Source organism: Herpailurus yagouaroundi, unplaced genomic scaffold, assembly GCF_014898765.1.
Source record: "Herpailurus yagouaroundi ecotype Mexico unplaced genomic scaffold, PumYag 437, whole genome shotgun sequence".
Taxonomy (NCBI): Eukaryota; Metazoa; Chordata; class Mammalia; order Carnivora; family Felidae; genus Herpailurus; species Herpailurus yagouaroundi.
This window is the reverse complement of record NW_024412654.1, coordinates 741584-756379: the sequence shown is the minus strand read 5'-3', so window position 1 is coordinate 756379 and position 14796 is coordinate 741584.

Genomic DNA, 14796 nt, shown 5'->3' with positions numbered 1-14796 from the left:
CGGGAGAGGACACGTCAGCCCAGGAGGAAACCCAGCCGTCACCGAGGGGGTCAGGCACCCGGATGCCAGCAAGGGCCCCACTGAGGTGTCGTACTTCGCGGTTGGCGATCAGCACTGTAGGTGGGACAGGCCGGTCCACAGCCACCTGCTCTCACGTCTAGTGTCCCGGGTCCCTGGTGCTCACTTGGGGTGAAACTCAGCCTGCCGTGTGGCCCCACGACCCCGGCCCTGCTGCCTTGCCCTGGGGCGTGTCTACAGAAACCAGGCTGAGCTGTGGGACCAACAGTCCTGTGGGGCCGCTGCCCCGGGGGGGCAGGCGACAGCCCCAGATGTGCAGGGGGTAAGGAATGTATGTGTCCCACCAACAGCCTCAGAGGCGCCGTCCTGGGAGTGGGTCCTGCCCCAGCCCAGCCTCCTGACGGTGCAGCTGCATGAGACCCCGGCCAGCACCCCCTGCCCAGCCTCTCCTGAGTCTCTAGCCCGAAACGCCCTGTGAGATACTAATCGCCCGATGCCACGCAGGCTGCTAGCTCGGTAGGCTGTTACCTTCGGTTGCATTCACCGCCTCAAGTGAAAGTATTTCCCTTTGTGCGTCTGAGTCACCCTTGGTCGGAGGGACCCCAGGGCACGGGGCCTTGTGCCCCAAGTTTCGGAGTCTGGACGGAGAGCAGGACACTTGCTTTTTTTTTTTTTTTTTTTCCTAATTTTTTTTTTTTCAGCGTTTATTTATTTTTGGGACAGAGAGAGACGGAGCATGAACGGGGGAGGGGCAGAGAGGGAGGGAGACACAGAATCGGAAACAGGCTCCAGGCTCCGAGCCATCAGCCCAGAGCCCGACGTGGGGCTCGAACTCACGGACCGCGAGATCGTGACCTGGCTGAAGTCGGACGCTTAACCAACTGCGCCACCCAGGCGCCCCAGGACACTTGCTTTTTTATCTGTAGCCTGTTGTGCGTTGAATTGTGTCCCCTCAAAACTTGTATGTTGGAGTCCTGACCCCCAGAACCGCAAAAGGTTCTTTTATTTTTTTAAGTTTATTATTTTTGAGAGAGGGAGAGAGAACTCTCGAATGAGGGGCAGGCACAGAGAAGGGGGGGGGGCGGGGAAGAGAACCCCAAGCAGGCTCCACGCTGTCAGCATCAGAGCCCAACATGGGGCTCGAATCCATGATGTGTGAGATCATGACCTGAGCCGAAACCAAGAGTTGGACGCTTAACTGAGCCACCCAGGCGCCCCTGACCTCCAAAGGTTCTTATCTGGAAATGGGGTCGTTGCAGATATAGTTAGGATGAGGTCATGCTGGGGCACGGTGGGCCCTAACCTGATACCACTGTGTCCTTATTAAAAGGGAAATCTGGACACAGAGACACAGGGAGAAGCCCATGTGGCCACAGGGCAGGGACAGGAGGGATGCGGCCATGAGCTAAGGGCACTGCGCGTTGCTGGCCGGGAGCTGGGAGGGGCACAAGGACCTTCCCCTGGAGCGCAGCCGTGGGGGCCCCGTGACTTCAGACACCCAGCCTCTGGAGCCACAGGAGAGTAAATGGCTGCAGGTCAAGGCCCCCACACTCTGCGCCCTGTGTCAGGGCACCCCAGGACACTAGCAGGGGGTACAGTCACGTCCGTAGAAGACGTTCATCACGGTGTTACGGCTAATGTGGTAGACCGTGTTCCCCAGCACTCGCTGGCCCTCTGTGTGCTGTGTGCTTCCGTCCCCGTGCCGGCAGGCACACGCAGGGTCCCACTTGGGACAAAGAGGTGTGAGTGGTGGAAGCTTCCGGAGCCCTGGAGTGGCAGAGCCCATCCCCCTCCCCGTGTGCCTCAGTGGCCCGGTCAGGACTCGCTGCTCAGCTTGTCCCCTGGAGGAAGAACACAAGCCTGCGTGTTGGAATAAGCTGTTCTAGTGAGAGGCCGCCGGCCTGCGGGCAGCTCCCTGCGGGGACGCCTGGCCTCGGTGACTCCCCACCAATACCTCCGGGATGCGGAGAAGTCCAGCAATAAGACTGGCCAACTAGCGGGAACCGTCTCTGGTCATGAGAATCGCGCCGTGAGAAACGGGACGGGCAGGACACAGCGCATGTTTAGGAGAATGTCCTCAACTACCGTGGGGAGTACACGCTCAGCTTTGTAAACTCAAGGAGCACAGTTACTCAGAAAGCCTAACGGACGGAACCGAAGCGGACTGTGACTTGCCCGGGGTGGTAGCCTGCTTCTGTTTGTTTCCACGATAAAGATAATTTACTAACCTGATCCAGAAAGAGTACGCTTTACTTTTAGGCTCATTAAAACACAAGGAGTAAAAAGGTCACCAGGGGGGCGCCTGGGTGGCTCAGTTGGTTGAGCGTCTGACTTCAGCTCATGTCATGATCTCATGGTCCATGAGTTCAAGCCCCACGTCAGGCTCTGTGCTGACAGCTCAGAGCCTGGAGTCCGCTGCGGATTCTGTGTCTCCCTCTCTCTCTGCCCCTTCCCTGCTCATGCTCTGTCTCTCTCTGTCTCAAAAATAAATTAAAAAAATATTTAAAAAAAAAAGGGTCACCAGGGTGCACCTGCACACACACCCCTTCACTGAGCCCCCAGCGCCCCTGCCGCCCCCCAAACAGCCCCCGCCCCTCGCTCCAGGCAGGCTCAGCAAAAGCCGCAGGACGGATGCCGCCCATCTTTATTTCTAGGCCATTTAAGAGCCTTCTAAAATCTACTAACTTCCAGGCTAAAAATCATTAAAAATCAAATGAGTTTTCCCACCGATAGAAGTCGAGATTGTCTCTCATTCTCGGGGAGACCAGAACTGAGCGGTGGCCTCTCCTGTGGGAACAAGGCAGGGAGGGGCCGGGACGCACCTGCTCTCCTGGAGAGGAACGCCAGCGCTGAGCCCAGGGTGGGTCTGGAGCCTTCGAGGACGCGCCCAGAGGCACATCCCGCAGCGGCCAGATCTGGTCCCTCTGCACCCAAGTTCCCTCCGGCAAGTCCCGGCCTCCCCATCCCAAGGGGCGGGGTCCCGAGACCTTCCCGGGGGCAGGGGTCTCCACAAGCATGTGCACGCGCAAAGCGGTGGGACCCCATGGGGCCAGCCGGACACCTCAGGGCCCCCAGTCCTCACCGGGCGCCCTCGGGCCTGGAGGTGTGTCCTCCCTGCTCCGGCCCCTTGTTGTTCCCCCTCGGGGAGTCAGTCAGCTTTTGCCAATGACGCTTTGTGACACATCACCCCCAAAACCCAGTGGTTGTCAACAGGCGCTCCTTCAGCTCCAGGGTCGGAAGGCCGGCGGCGTGGACGCTGGTGGACCCAGCGGACAAGCCGAGCTCGGGACCCCGCGCCTCGCCTGGGTCGGAGCAACCCGGGGTCCGTTTGCTGCCTTCGGTTTAACCCTCAACAAAGGGGTCCAGTGAGACCCCTGCCCCTGCTTTCCTCCTTCCCTGGGGAGCGGCAGTCAGGGCATGAGCTGTGTGTGTCCCACCACCTCTTCCCGGCCAGGGTGGCCTGGCCCTCGGCCTCTGTCCCCCTCCCTCCAGCTCTGCCTGTGAATTTCCACACGGCAACGACACGCATCCTGGTCCGGACGTCGTGGGCTCAGCGTCAGGATGCATGTGCCCGGGTGGTGGCTACCGAGTGACGTGGACAGACTGTGTGTGCTCTACGAGCCAAATCGGCGGTAATTATTCCCTGTGGCAGATCTGGAGCAAACACCCTCCAAATTACCGTTGCCATTTGGGTACTAAAATGAACGATTTGAAAGAGAAAGGCTGGTGAGTGAGCAAAGCCCTGAACACGCTCACCGATATTTCGTCTTCAGAGGAGCAAACCGTGGGCATGTTTATGTCCCGTCCTCTTTCTGGCTGAGGCCTCGGAGCCTGGGGCCTGCTTCGGATTCTGTGTCTCCCTCTCTCTCTGCCCCTCCCCTGCTCACCCTTTCTCAAAAGTAAACACGGAAAAAAAAATTTTTTAAATAAATAAAAAGAAAAAAAACTCTCCCAGATGCGCGTCGTGCAGCCGCGCTCAACAGCAAGGCAGTCAACAAGAGCCACGGCTTCTAGCGGGCCCGTCGCTGCGCCAGACAAAGGGGGCAGGACCCTCGGCAGGTCCCTGCTGAGACGCCCCCCAGGACACAGAGCGTGCATTCCCCAGTGTGAAGGAACTCAGGACCCACGAGCCCTTCCTGAAGGAGACTGAGCACTGGATCCGTGGGAGGATGTACCCAAAGTGATGCTGGACTCGCGGTCACAGAACCGGACGTCAACGCTGTAAAGTGGGACCCATAAAGAGACGGATACGGCCAACAAGAGTCAGAGGAGGAAGGACAGAAGAAGGCAGAAGGAACATATTGATGAAAGGGAAGGCCGGGTTTCTCCTTTTCCACGCCCTCTCCAGGCACCTGCGTGGGCTCAGCAGCCCGGAAGCTCTCCTGACCCCTGCGATTTCTGTGGGGACCTCATCACATGGGCAGCTGCCTACCTGAGTTCATTGGCACACGAACCCTTTGGGGAAAGAAGCCTGCGTTTCTGTCTTTGTACTTTTCTGCACTGATTACATTCTTTGGGAGGAAATGCTTTCTTGCACAAAAACAAGAGAGTACCTTTCTCCAAAGGAAAAATACAGAAGTGCCGGAAGCAAACGTGCCAGGATTTTACCAGCTGTTACTGCTGGGCCATAACAGTCCAAATGCGTTCCTAGAGCTCCGCACCCCCCCCCACCCCTCCCACTGTGTTCCCCCGTGGGCCTCTGCGTGGATTCACCCCAACCCAGGAGTCTACACAGCAGCAGGGATCACCCTCCGCCGAGGGGGCCAACGGATGCCCTTCTGGGACAGGCGAAGTGATCTGGGGGCCCCGAGACATGACTCCCATTAGCTGCAGATGCCGCCCTGCAGGGGCGACGGGCCTAGGAGAGGCGGTCGAGGGGAAGGTGAACTCAAGGTCTCAGCCACCCCAGGCACGGGCCCCAATCTGGGGAGGGAAGTCGGGTGACAGTAACACTCCCACCACCCCAGACTCGGAGCTCAGCACCCCCGGCAAGCGGGGTCTCCTCGTGCTCAGCCGGCTGTGAGCTGCTCAGCAATTTGGACCTTTCACTCCTGACTAGCCCAGTGTCCTTTCTCCGGTCTCCCTCCTTCCTCTCCTCCCTGCAGCTGCAGGGTCACCCCCCCTCCCCCATGGGGAAGAACTCCCGCCCCCCAGTGAGGAGGGGGCACGCCCCCCCCCCGCGAGGGGGAGACACACACACACACACACACACACACACCCGAGTGGGGAAGGACCCCCGCTCCCTCCGCGAGACAGCAGGGCGGTTGGAAAGGAACCCTCTGCTGGGCCTCCTAAAACCGTGGGCAGGAAGAGGCGGGGGCGCGGACTGCCCCTAACCGCCCTTCCAGAAGTCCGATGACTTGGCCAAAAGGGCAGCCGGGAGCCCCCCAGCCCCCGGGCGGCAGCCCTGCACAGGTTTGGGTGAGGAGCCGCTTTCGGGTTTGCACCTGTCGGCGCGGCCCCGCGGTTGGAGCGGTTCCAGGGCCCCCGCCCAGCGCTCCCGGGCCCGGCCGCCACCGAGCTAATTGCTTCATAACGGATGTGTGAGAACAGTCGGCAATCCGCCACCGGTTCTCTGTCCACAAGTTGAGATTTGATGACTTTTTTATCACTGAATTAAATTCCTTCTCTTGCTTGTCTCCTTACATTAAATCTCTTTAAATCTTAATAGAGTGCAGCCTCTCCCTGCAGCTCAGGCCACTGATAAGGCACGTGGGCTCTAGAACCCAGGGCTGGAGGGGCGGGGGGCAGGCGAGGAGGAGAAGGAGACGGCCGGCTCCGGAGGCTGGAAGGCCCGGGGGCGGAGAGGCTCCTCGAGCCGGGATGATTCTTGCAACTCAGAACACAAGCTGGGACACCACAGACGTGGCCAGAGGCCCCTAACGGTGCTCCTGCCGCCTGCACCTGGTTTCCCTCGCACCTGGCCCCACCCGGCCCCACCTGGCGCTCCCGGGCCCAAGCAGTTAGGCGGAGCCCAGCTCCCCTTGTCTGCACTCGGGCGCCACCTTGCGGTGGGGCGCTCCGGGGCTCGTCAGGTGTCCGCGGGGCGTGCAGGGTGTGGCCATCAGGAGCTCCCTGCAGGCGTCGCTGCAGATGAGAACTGTTTACTCCCACAAGCGACGAGGGTCGGGGCTCGTTCTCAGTGCGTGTCCGCTTGATCTTGAAAACCAGGCTCGGGGGGCGCCTGGGTGGCGCAGTCGGTTAAGCGTCCGACTTCAGCCGGGTCACGATCTCGCGGTCCGTGAGTTCGAGCCCCGCGTCAGGCTCTGGGCTGATGGCTCGGAGCCTGGAGCCTGCTTCCGATTCTGTGTCTCCCTCTCTCTCTGCCCCTCCACCGTTCATGCTGTCTCTCTCTGTCCCAAAAATAAAATTAAAAACGTTGAAAAAAAAATAAAAAAAAAAAGAAAACCAGGCTCGGGGCTGGGGCGCAGTGTCTCGGCAGTCACGCACTCCCTGGCCCGACGTGATCGGTCCGGTTCTCGCACGAGGACTTCACGCACCGTGAGCGAGTCCCTTCTTCAAGCCTGCAGCAGCTTCGGGAAGTTGCTCGAGTGCACTCCCTGGGAGGATCCGGCTCTGCCACACCTGGACCCGGACCCCATCACATCTGCACCTGGACCCACACCACACCTGGACACGAACCCCCTCCACCTGGACCCGGACCCCCCACACCTGCACCCGGACCCCCTCCACACCTGCACCCGGACCCCCTCCACACCTGCGTGTCCACAAACGTGAACCACAACGGCGGCCCCGCGTGCGGAAGGGAGAAGACGGTGTGGGCTGGGGTGGCCGCCAGCAGGGATGCAGAGGCAGGCACACGGATCATGGTGCAGAGGAGGGGAGGGACCCCATGGACTCCGTGGCAGGGGGGAGTGGGGGGTCAGATGCGCTGGCGGCAGGAGTCTAGGCGTGGGACGGGCCACGCCGCCCAGAGGAGTCAGTGTCTGGGACCGGGGAGCAGAGCCAGGCGGGGGGCGCGGGGGATGGAGGGGAGGAGGTGGGGTGTGCACAGTGACCTGTCAGAGAAGCCACCGTCACCGCCCGGGGAGGTGGACAGCCGGAGCACAACCGTGTCCTGGCAGGATACTGACGGAGCGGGAGGAAGGAGGGAAACATAGTGGGGGGCGGGGGGAGCCCTGGCGAGGCGATGGAGGGGGGGCGCCCGGACCCGTGAGCGGTGCTCTTGTCAGGACAGGATGTGGAGTGTGCTGGGCGGTCACTGCCCCCTTCTTGCAAACAGAGCCCCGGTTTTGTCGGGACAGCGAGTGCCCAGCCCCGAGGAATAAATCATGGTTTATTTAAGCCAGTCCTTACAACAGGACTCTATTTCCCATTGCCGGACGTGCACTGTTTCAAACTTCTCTTGAGCAAAGCCGGTTACGTTCATGAGGAAGTGTGCTGACAGATTCTAGAAAATTTACCCCGACAGAGGAAACCACTTTTCCGCCCGGTCCCCTTGTCCTGCCTTAAATCTCACTGCGGGAGAGTGTCAGCTCTGGGGCTGTGGCAGCTATTTTGTGTTCGTGAGGCAAGCATGCTGAGGAAAAGGAAATGCAAGCCGGCTGGCAGAGCCACCGGGCTGCCTCACGGAAGGTGGGGCTGCTCCCGTTGAGACCTGTGTGCGGTCTCATTAAAGCCTGCGCTCGGTGGTATCCAGGGGTGGGGTGAGAGGGGCAGCCTGCCCTGCGTGAAGGCAGCGAGGGGTGAATTTCCAGGAGGGAATTCAATGCCAGTAACAAAGTCCATTCTTGTCACCATTATGCCCCAGTCTACTCACTGCCAGTGACGACTCCCCCCCCTCTCCAGTCCCGTGCCCTGCCAGTTTTACTGGCTCATCACCATCGGTCGGGTTTCTGTTCTGGGCATTGTCATTGACGTCTTTCCATCTTACAGCCGTCATGTGTTCAGTAAAAGCAGGAACGGGGCTGTCTAGTGAGGGTTCCGAGGAGAGAAGAGGCTTGAAATTGTCTCTCTGAGCTGAACTGAGGTCCCTGGTCAGTGCCAAGAGCCCGTCAGGTCGGCGATCACGAGTGTGGAGCGGACCTGTCTCTGCTTCTACGTGACTTTCTCCAGCGGCCGCTGGGTCCCTGGGGCAGAGAAGGGGACCGGTAGGAGCGCATTAGTCCCGGTCAGCTTGCGAGGGTCGGGACGTGGGATGCTCTTCCCAGACCACCCGGGGGCGTCCCGCAGCACGGAGGGCAGTGGGGCCAGGCCTACAGCACAGAGAGAGCACACGACCTGGACGTGACCGGGGGCCACGAGAGGAGCCTCGGGAAGACACATCCCAGGGGACAGCGTGTGCGAGATGGACCGCGACGGTGAGTAGGTGCAGGCCTAGCCCATGACTCGGAGAAGTGAGGCGAGAGCTGGCCCCTGGCGTGGTGAGGTCAGGGGCACAGCTGGCCCTCTTGCGCAGCAAACCCCCTTTCAGGGGACAGAGCCGGGGACTGCCTCCCACGTACAAGGGCAGCCTGCACACCAAACTAGGCCAACGGCAGAGCGCTTTTTCTCCAGAGGAAGCCTGGACTCGTGCTTTGGCATCGATTGTAAGACATATTTCTCCCTCTTGTGGATTTACTGAGGTACTCGGGCTGAGGAATTTGTGATTTTTATAACATTCATTAAATTCTTACTTTTCACTCTCACGGTCTCCTGGGACTTGGCCCTATTCCTTTTTCTCCGGCTTTCTCTTCAGGAAAGCCAGTCCCTGTACCCTAACCCGAATCTCATCCCAACCCAGAGCCCGCGCGCCTGCGCGCCCCTCCCCAGGCAGCACCCACCGTAACCAGTCTGCAAACGGATGCAATGACAAGTTTGGGACCGTGCCACCGCGGTCCTGCGCCTCCGCCTCCTCGCAGACAGAGGACCCAACCCTACCCAGCCCCACCCCACCCCACCGCGGGAGGGATGACCTCGGGTCAGGGCGGCAAGGAGAGAGCCTTTTCCTCTGAAGGTGCCAGCCGCCCGCTACCAGCAGGGGTGCATTGGCAACGTAATGAACTCACTCGGGGCTGTGCCCACAGCATGCCGGCTGCAGACGGAACTGGAGAGCTCTGCCCACACCCGGGTTCCAGCATCCCAACGTGCCCCAGGGCTTCAGGGAGGACAGACAGCCTCCAGCCCAACCACCACCTCCGTCCCATACAAACCATCATGCTCTTACACAGGGCCACCTCATCTGCCCCGCGGCTGCGCCTGCGTGCACGAGTGAGGCGGGGGTCCATGGGTCACCTGGGAAATGGGTCTGGCTTGCTCTCTTGGCATCTCCGAGTTGAACCTCCACCCCAAAGGTCTCGAATGCATCTGTAATTATCAGAGGGGAAGCCACCCGCTCAGTACAGAACATTGTCCCTTCTGTTGAGCTGAATGGTCTCCGGGACCCGACCCCAGTGTGCCCTCTACATCCCCAGGATGTACACCCCGTCCCGCCTGCTCAGCCCTCCCCCCTCCCCGTGAGACCCCGCTCCCCTCTCAGCTCTCCCCCTCCCCTTGAGACCTCCCACCGCCCCGCTCAGCTGTGTCCGTCCCAGTGAGACTCCGCCCCCTGCCCAGCTCTGCCCCTCCCCTGACGCCCCGCCCCCTAGCTCTGCCCCTCCCCGTGAGACCCCGCCCCCGGCCCAGCCCCTCCCCGTGAGGTCCCGCCCGGCCCCTCCCCTTGACACCCCGCCCCCCACCTCTGCCCCTCCCCGTGAGACCGCGCCCCTTGCTCAGCCCGGCCCCTCCCCGTGAGACCCCGCCCCTTGCTCAGCCCGGCCCCTCCCCGTGAGACCACGTCCCCCGCCCGGCCCTGCCCCTTCTCGTGAGACAGCTCACCACCCGGACCACCTCCCAATTCACAAAAGTCACGTATTGGAGCATCCGCCCCAGGGGTTCTCCAGGCTGCTAATTCATTTGAGGAGAACAAAAGCAGACTTGGGGAAAACATGACAAATTGCTTTCCCAAAACTCGGGAGAGACCAACAGAGCGCCGCCAAAGGAGGCTGTCAGAGGCTCGCAGCACCGGGGTTTCGCTTCTGAGAAATTCCCCTTCTTGCTCAGAAAGCTGCAGTCGTTATTTCTTTATTCCCCGGTTTTTGCCTTTTGGTATTTCAGAGTGAAATGCGTTATCCAAACGAGCCCCCTTTTCAATGACAGAAAACACAAAGTAACATCAATTTCCGTGTTTAGAGTGGAGGAAAAACGCCAGCCGTGGCGAAAAACGAGGCTCCCAGTGAGCGCAGATAACACCGCCCCCCTGCGCGGGCTCCCCTCTCCACAGTCACAGCAGAGACGAGCGGGACAGGCCAGAGCCACGCGCCCTCATCCTGAGTGCGAGGGACAGAGAATGTCGTCCACACCTGCTCACTCGTCGGCCCCTCGTGGGGGATCAGCTGTCAGATTCGCTCACACCTGGGTCTGGCTGCAGGGTCAGGGCCCTGGGCTGCTTGCCTGGTGCCCACTCCTGTGAGTCCTCCGTCTGGGCACCGGCTCCCCCCACGTGGTATCAGACGCAGCAGAACCCCGAGGGGCTGCTACCACATCTAGTCCCAGAATGCGGAGGGACAGGAGGAACCGGGCCCCACCTGGAACCACTGGGCTTGAGCCGAATCACCTGGCCACGCCTAGCTGTGTGTGGGGGTGGGGGGGAGGCTGGGAAGCCTGTCCTTCCCACAGGGGCCACGTGCCTGGCTGAAGTCACAATGCCGCAACAGTGGAGGAGGGGAGACGGATATCAGAGACCATGTCAGACGATGGAGGGGTCACTGTTCATGGAGCAGAAAGCGAGCCCAGACCAGGTTTGTCCATCCCGCTGCCGTAACAGAACACCACAGACTGTGAGTGGGGGCCTCGTCAGCAACAGACATCGATTTCTCTTCATTCTGGAGGACAGAAAGTCCAGGATCAGGTGCCAGCATGGTCACCTTCTGGAGAAGACCTTCCTGTGGGTCACAGCCAGGACCCCTCGCTGTGCCCTCACAGGGCAGAAGCGGGGAGCACTGTGCAGCCTCCTTGAAAAGGGCGCCGATTCCCTGCACGGGGCTCCACCCTCCAGGCCTCGACAGGTCCCGGGGACCCCACCTCCAAAGAGCATCGCCTCCACACACTAAGACTCATTGGTACGAATTTGGGCGGGCACATTCAGACCACCACAGACCAGACCCCGCAGGAGGAGGTCTCCGTGCTGGAGCGGGGCTGAACTGGTGTGCAGGAAGGTGGTTGGAAACCCAGAGAAGCCACAAAAGTGTAAGCCGTATCCCCTCCAAGCCCCGCCAGCCCCCAGCCCCCCAGCCCCTTCCAGCCTCAGAGTCCTCAGATGCCATTTGGGTGGCAGTCCTTTCCGCATCCTTCCTCTGGTGCAGCCCCACAACCGAGGGAGCCCTCTCCCCCGGGGCAGCCCTCTCCCGAATTAGCTAATTGCTGTCTACGGAGTGGAAAACACATTCTGACCACAGAGGATGTTGTTTCCCGCCTTTGACAAAGCTCTCCCAATGTGGCGGGCCAGGCTGGCCTTAGCCTAACGCTAAGCCCAGGGGCAGCCGGCCACAGTGGGTGGCTTGCACCTGGCTCTGCTTCTTTGCCCACCTAGTGTCCCCCCCCCCCCATTCCTGTGACACCAGCTCCCTAGGGGCCAGGTGAGACCAAGCAAAATCACAGCGTTGATTTAGGGGTGGGCAGGACTGTTGTTCGGGCCCTGTAGGATGCCCTGGAGATCTCTTGGACACCATGAAAACAGGGAGCCCCCTCCGCTGAGCTGTCACCTGACAGGGTGTGCAGGTGGGGGCCCGGGGAACAGGGAGTCCCTTCCGCTGAGCTGTCACCTGGCGGGGTGTGCAGATGGGGGGCTGGGGGCCAACTGAACCCCCGCTTCAAAGTTCGCTGGAGGAGGAAACCAACCTAGGAAAGGAGCAGCGTCTTTTGACATCCTCGGAGGGTCTGGAACCAGTCACAGGGAAGCCTGGGGCTTCAGCTACCTGTGCAAATGAGGTGAGCTTTTACTGCCCGATTCTTAAGCTGCTCTGAGTTGTATTTCTGTCCCTCGTGGATCACAAAAGCTCTGTGACCTCAGGACTTCCTGCCTGTGTGCCAAGAGAGAACTCCTGGCTGGCCCGGAGAGCGGGAGAGCAGGCCGGTGCGGCCCGGGGCGTGCCCAGACCACAGCCTCTGGCAGAACCTACCCCCTTTCCAGGGGGTCCCCTGCCCAACGGGACGAGGGGGTGGCCCCACACCAGCCGCACGCGTGCATGGGAGAGATGCATCCAGATGCTGACCCAGGAAGCTCAGAGGGCACAGGACCGGCTGCAGGTGCACAAACCTGCCGACCCACGTAGGCCCCAAACCACAGCACAGAGGAGGCTCCGGAGGCCTGTCGGACAGGACTGTCCTCACTGCCAGGGGCCTAAGTAAAACCAGCAAGGTTACAGACTTAGGCCATGGGGGGGAACCCAGCGGCGCGGAAGCCGGGCCTCAGACAGGGTGAGCGGGAGGGTGCCGTGGGCCCCGCTCTGCCGCTCCCGGGCGCCAGCCTCCAGCCGCACCCACACCCCATGAACTGGTCCCGCCGCAGCCCTGTTATCAGCCCCTGCGTCTGCCTCCCTCGTCCGGGAGATGGGAGGTGCTCACTGTCAGGGAGAGCACGTGACAATCATGAGAGGTGCCACCCCCACTCCGGCCTGGGGGTGGACAGCTGGACAAACCCCCACAAATCCCCCTCGTGCGGGGCCCCACCCACCTGCTCCCACTCACAGGGATTCCACCGTCCTAGAACACCAGGTACATGCGTGATCGGCATCCCCAAAGGTTTGCTTGACACCTGCCATGCCCCCTGTCTCTCCCCTCGACTGGCCCACCAGCTCCCCGGTCCATAGACCCCGAGCCGCAGGACCCTGCAGGCTCAGAGAAAGTGCTGAAGAGGAGGGGTCATGTGGTGGGAAGTGGACCTCACAACCCCCGTGTCCTGGGGGGAGCAGAGATGACAGGTGGCTTCCTGGGGGAGGAGAGGTGGGTGTCCTTTGACATGAGCAAGAGCAGCAGAGGAGGTGGTGCAGCCCTTCAAGACGTGTACATGTGTGTATATGGGTTCTCTCCCAACCCCCAGATTCCAAAACTAGGTCATGACTCCCCATATGGTACCCCAAACACACATGCATGCACATAGGTGCAGGTACACACGCACACATATACACATACACACATATGCACATGCTTGTGCACAGGTACAGGTATGCACGCACACATATACATGTACACAGGTGCGCACACATAGACATGTACATGCACGCACACGTGTGTGCACATATACGCAAATATACCTATACACACATGCATGCACACCTACGCTTGTACACCCATGTGCATGTATCTCTGTGCGCATATGCATATATGTGTGTGCACATATACATGTACATCTGTGTGCGCATGCACATATATACACGTGTGCACAAATGTATGCACACACATACACACATATGCACACAATAGACATGCACCACACACATACACATGCACGCATGTACACACAAATGTACACACAAACACATGTGTGTGCCTGGTACACATGCATATACATATACATACACATGCACACCTACACACATACACAGCAAATCAAGCGACCTCTCAGGGAAAAAAAATCCACTTTAAGATAATCTCTGCCTATGTGGGGAAAGAGGCCAGTAATTTTAAGACAGCAGCTTCAATTACAAACAAAATGAAAGGGCTGGCCAGAGCCCGCTGCTCCTGGATCAGGACGGGGTGCCCAGATCTGCCCGCAGACTGGCATCCAGCTTTGTGGGAAGCTGGTGTGGACGAGGGTGTCAGCTCTGCTGGGAAGACCACCTGGTCAGGACCTGGGCTTCGCTGGCTGGCTTTGTCAGCCACAGGTCAGGGGGCATCGGGCAGGAGGTCAGGTGGCATCGAGCTGGAGGTCAGAGGGCATCAGGCTGGAGGTCAGGGAGCATTGGTGGGAGGTCAGGGGACATCAGGAGGGAGATCAGGGGCATCAGGCAGGAGGTTGGGGAACATCAGGCAGGAGGTCGGGGGGCATCGGGAGGGAGGTTAGCCTGCTGTCTCATCTAGTCAAGGAGGAGTCTGATCGGAGTCGGGGCTGAGGGCAGTGCCCGGCACATCCTGACACTGAGCTTGGAGACAAGGACCCAGGGCCCAAAGTGGGGGACCTGGGGCTTGAATCCAGTCTGACCCCGGTCTGGAAAAGGGGGTCAGGAAATCAGGAGACAGAGACAGAGACAGAGAGACAGTGAGACAGAGACAGGGAGATACACGGAGACAGAAAGAGAGAATGGCCCGCGCTGCTGACCCTGAAAAGCACAGGTTTCCGTATGAAGAGGCCCTCCCTGTGCCTCCCCCTGCACTCCAGATCAAAGCCTGCCCTTCACAGTCGCCTGACCCCCTGTGTGTGGCGTGGAGGGCAGGCCAGCACGCCACCCCACCGGGCCCTGACCTGCGGGCAAGGTCATGGCTGGGAAGTAGTCCAGGCTGTGGGGCGCTGTTGCCATCTAGTGGGCATGTGTGGTTCTGCAGGCCCTGGGAGCCCCGCCCCTGCTCTGTAGGACCTGGAACCCCGCCTGCCTCTTTTGGACGCCTTACCTGTGTGTAGGTTCACACCTCACTTCCCACAGTTCATGGTCAAAACAGTAAGTGACAGCGGTGACTGCTGTTCCCTAGAGTGGAGGCCACATCTCCACGCCCGTCCTGTGCCCAGGGCCCAGTGCACCCCCTCACACCCAGGCTCAGGTCCCGTGCTGTGCCCTCACCTTGACAGCTTTGAACAATACTGGC